The sequence below is a fragment of the Schistocerca piceifrons genome, unplaced genomic scaffold (assembly GCF_021461385.2).
Source record: "Schistocerca piceifrons isolate TAMUIC-IGC-003096 unplaced genomic scaffold, iqSchPice1.1 HiC_scaffold_283, whole genome shotgun sequence".
Lineage (NCBI taxonomy): Eukaryota > Metazoa > Arthropoda > Insecta > Orthoptera > Acrididae > Schistocerca > Schistocerca piceifrons.
The window spans coordinates 10,001-15,000 of NW_025728497.1; the positions used below are offsets into that span (position 1 = coordinate 10,001).

At 53.5% G+C, this 5,000-nt stretch overlaps 1 non-coding gene across 1 annotated transcript; it reads right to left on the minus strand.

The window, feature by feature from the left end:
* Positions 1–54: 54 nt before the first annotated feature.
* On the minus strand, positions 55–1,963 carry LOC124744305. The gene has a single exon (XR_007010674.1). It is a non-coding gene; the product is annotated as a small subunit ribosomal RNA (ribosomal RNA).
* Between the last annotated feature and the right edge of the window lie 3,037 nt (positions 1,964–5,000).

Below are 5,000 nucleotides of genomic sequence, written 5' to 3' on the forward strand. Positions count from 1 at the left end.
GGTAGCGTGTTGCGCGACACGACACGCACATCGAAAGACATGCAGTCTAGTCGGTAATGATCCTTCCGCAGGTTCACCTACGGAAACCTTGTTACGACTTTTACTTCCTCTAAATGATCAAGTTTGGTCATCTTTCCGGTAGCATCGGCAACGACAGAGTCAATGCCGCGTACCAGTCCGAAGACCTCACTAAATCATTCAATCGGTAGTAGCGACGGGCGGTGTGTACAAAGGGCAGGGACGTAATCAACGCGAGCTTATGACTCGCGCTTACTGGGAATTCCTCGTTCATGGGGAACAATTGCAAGCCCCAATCCCTAGCACGAAGGAGGTTCAGCGGGTTACCCCGACCTTTCGGCCTAGGAAGACACGCTGATTCCTTCAGTGTAGCGCGCGTGCGGCCCAGAACATCTAAGGGCATCACAGACCTGTTATTGCTCAATCTCGTGCGGCTAGAAGCCGCCTGTCCCTCTAAGAAGAAAAGTAATCGCTGACAGCACGAAGGATGTCACGCGACTAGTTAGCAGGCTAGAGTCTCGTTCGTTATCGGAATTAACCAGACAAATCGCTCCACCAACTAAGAACGGCCATGCACCACCACCCACCGAATCAAGAAAGAGCTATCAATCTGTCAATCCTTCCGGTGTCCGGGCCTGGTGAGGTTTCCCGTGTTGAGTCAAATTAAGCCGCAGGCTCCACTCCTGGTGGTGCCCTTCCGTCAATTCCTTTAAGTTTCAGCTTTGCAACCATACTTCCCCCGGAACCCAAAAGCTTTGGTTTCCCGGAGGCTGCCCGCCGAGTCATCGGAGGAACTGCGGCGGATCGCTGGCTGGCATCGTTTATGGTTAGAACTAGGGCGGTATCTGATCGCCTTCGAACCTCTAACTTTCGTTCTTGATTAATGAAAACATACTTGGCAAATGCTTTCGCTTCTGTTCGTCTTGCGACGATCCAAGAATTTCACCTCTAACGTCGCAATACGAATGCCCCCGCCTGTCCCTATTAATCATTACCTCGGGTTCCGAAAACCAACAAAATAGAACCGAGGTCCTATTCCATTATTCCATGCACACAGTATTCAGGCGGGCTTGCCTGCTTTAAGCACTCTAATTTGTTCAAAGTAAACGTGCCGGCCCACCGAGACACTCAATAAAGAGCACCCTGGTAGGATTTCAACGGGGTCCGCCTCGGGACGCACGAGCACGCACGAGGCGGTCGCACGCCTTCGGCTCGCCCCACCGGCAGGACGTCCCACGATACATGCCAGTTAAACACCGACGGGCGGTGAACCAACAGCGTGGGACACAAATCCAACTACGAGCTTTTTAACCGCAACAACTTTAATATACGCTATTGGAGCTGGAATTACCGCGGCTGCTGGCACCAGACTTGCCCTCCAATAGATACTCGTTAAAGGATTTAAAGTGTACTCATTCCGATTACGGGGCCTCGGATGAGTCCCGTATCGTTATTTTTCGTCACTACCTCCCCGTGCCGGGAGTGGGTAATTTGCGCGCCTGCTGCCTTCCTTGGATGTGGTAGCCGTTTCTCAGGCTCCCTCTCCGGAATCGAACCCTGATTCCCCGTTACCCGTTACAACCATGGTAGGCGCAGAACCTACCATCGACAGTTGATAAGGCAGACATTTGAAAGATGCGTCGCCGGTACGAGGACCGTGCGATCAGCCCAAAGTTATTCAGAGTCACCAAGGCAAACGGACCGGACGAGCCGACCGATTGGTTTTGATCTAATAAAAGCGTCCCTTCCATCTCTGGTCGGGACTCTGTTTGCATGTATTAGCTCTAGAATTACCACAGTTATCCAAGTAACGTGGGTACGATCTAAGGAACCATAACTGATTTAATGAGCCATTCGCGGTTTCACCTTAATGCGGCTTGTACTGAGACATGCATGGCTTAATCTTTGAGACAAGCATATGACTACTGGCAGGATCAACCAGGGAGCTGCGCCAACTAGAGCTGAGCAGCCGGCCGCCCGGGAGTGTGTCCCGGGGGCCCGCGCGAACACGCAAGCGTCCGCTCAATCATTCTGCAAACAGGAGGAGGCTGAGCTCCCCTGCACAATACACCTCGAAACCCTCTCAGGTCCCGGCGGCGCGCAGCGCCGTCCCAAGTACTTGGTCGGGTTCGAGAGAGGCGCAATCGCCCGGAGTTAGGCGAGTAGACGCTTTCGGTGCGACCACCCGTGCTCCCAACTGAGCTTGCCGCTGCCGACAGAGGCCCGGGAGCGTGCTGTCGTGGCATTGCCGGCGGGAGACAACACGCGCCACCTACGGTGACCGGCAGCTCCAACGCCAGCGCCACAGAAGGACAAAAGCCCCACTTGGGTGCCGAAGCGAACTCTCCCAGCACAGCGCACGCGCCAACACATCCGCACAGCTGCGATACAAACCACCAGCGAGAACCGCTGGGGCGACCGAGCAGCAGACGGCGTCGCGGCGCCGAGCGCCGGGCGGCGGCGCATCCTCAACGCACACAGTCCTCAATCGGACCAGCACACTGAAGATGTCCACCGCGCTTCGCACCGGGCCCGCGAGGACCTACTTTGGCCGCACGGCGCCGCGCGCAGGGTGCGCCGGCGCGCAGCTGCGACGCCTGCCGCGTCCGTCGGCCGGCGCGCCTGCCACTGGCCGCCCCCACCAGCCGGCTGTAGCGCGTGCGCCCACGCACCGCGCGGCCAGCACGCCGGGAGGCGCCCCCTCACCGGCCGGGGACGGTCCCACCCAGCCACCACCGCGTATCGCTTCACACCCAGATGCCGTTCAGTTTCATCGGCATGGTGGGTATCGCTGGAACAACCGGTTAGTACCTCAACCTATCGTCGCCATCACCGATTCACCCCTAGCGAGAACAACCGCACCACAACGGGTTACCATTTCTTCATTTGCGTAACTTCACCAGAAAACGTAGGCGTCCATCGCCATTAGCAACTTCAACGATTATTGCATGCCTGTGTCAGGTGTCACGCCACACTACGTCTGCCCACATACACGCAACAAAATGTGCACGCCTAGACAATACGTGGAAGGTGGCCCCCGTACGTATGCGATGTCCATTGCTCGAACGACTGTCAACCGGCCTCTGTAGCATGTCGCAGATATGGAACGCGGTGCACCATGCTATCACGGTGTTTGAGGAGAGACGACTAGGTCCGAATACATCAACACACAGCTCATGCTGATCGCCATCCACGGCGTCCGTTCCTCCCACACGTCTCTATGGCGTACCACACTGCAATCCAGCTCTCATAGGGAGACGACACGTAGCTGCGTGCACAATATTTGCACTGTATGGTCCGCCGTTTTTGGGCGCAGTCGTTGTACGGTCACACATGTGCCACGATGTATCATTCAGTACATAAGGACGAATGTGCAGTACAGATTGTGGTTCACGCGTACGACATCAGCGGACAGTTGACACAGGCCGCACCACAACGTAGCCTGCGTACGTCGCATGCGAAGGGCATTGAACATGCAAACTTGTCACCAACCAGCTTGCGAAGGCAGGGGGCAAGGTGGGGACGTGGGGACGTGGGGAGGGGTGGGGGGGGGGGGGGGCGGCATGTACGTCCTGCTGCCATCCACATTACAGTGTACAGCAGGAGCATGTGGAAAGTCAGCAAGACTTGCAAGGTGTTTAACATGAAGCGATACACAGGGGAGCGGGCAGTGCGAGTAGCGAACTATATTGCGAGGGTTGCGGGTGGGCAACACTACACTAATTGAACGAGTCGTATAACAATTACAGAGCAGGTTTAGGCGACAACGTGGGTTACGTTAGCGGACAACGTGGGTTACGTTAGCGGACAACGTGGGTTACGTTAAGGCACAACATGGGTTACGTTAAGGCACAACATGGGTTACGTTAAGGCACAACATGGGTTACGTTAGGGCACAACATGGGTTAGGTTAGGGGACAACATGGGTTAGGTTAGGGGACAACATGGGTTAGGTTAGGGGACAACATGGGTTAGGTTAGGGCACAACATGGGTTAGGTTAGGGCACAACATGGGTTAGGTTAGGGCACAACATGGGTTAGGTTAGGGCACAACATGGGTTAGGTTAAGGCACAACATGGGTTAGGTTAAGGCACAACATGGGTTAGGTTAAGGCACAACATGGGTTAGGTTAAGGCACAACATGGGTTAGGTTAAGGTACAACATGGGTTAGGTTAAGGTACAACATGGGTTAGGTTAAGGTACAACATGGGTTAGGTTAAGGTACAACATGGGTTAGGTTAAGGTACAACATGGGTTAGGTTAAGGTACAACATGGGTTAGGTTAAGGTACAACATGGGTTAGGTTAAGGTACAACATGGGTTAGGTTAAGGTACAACATGGGTTAGGTTAAGGTACAACATAGGTTAGGTTAAGGTACAACATAGGTTAGGTTAAGGTACAACATAGGTTAGGTTAAGGTACAACATAGGTTAGGTTAAGGTACAACATAGGTTAGGTTAAGGTACAACATAGGTTAGGTTAAGGTACAACATAGGTTAGGTTAAGGTACAACATAGGTTAGGTTAAGGTACAACATAGGTTAGGTTAAGGTACAACATAGGTTAGGTTAAGGTACAACATAGGTTAGGTTAGGTTAGGTTACACGTTGTTGTAAGGACAAGGTGTAGGGGGGGGGGCGGGGGCGGCAGGTTCCTTGATAGTGATTATAGTAAGTGAATGCTTGTGACATGATCAGATTTGTCACGTCAGGATGCACCTTTGGCTTATTAGAGGCGGCGCTCCAATTCTATGCTTGTGTGAGACCTGTGTCTTTGACTCATGTCATTGTTTGTGCGCTGTGACAGGAGGTACTATTGTGATGTTGGGTGCACCGTTGTATAGGACATGTGTGGGTGTTGGTGCCTGGTCTGCGCAATGGTGGATGTCGAAAGGCTGGGATATTGTATTTTCCGCATGGACCTCCTGGTCTGGTTGTGATAGTGTGGATTGTGTAATGTGGCGGAGAAGATGCACTGGAT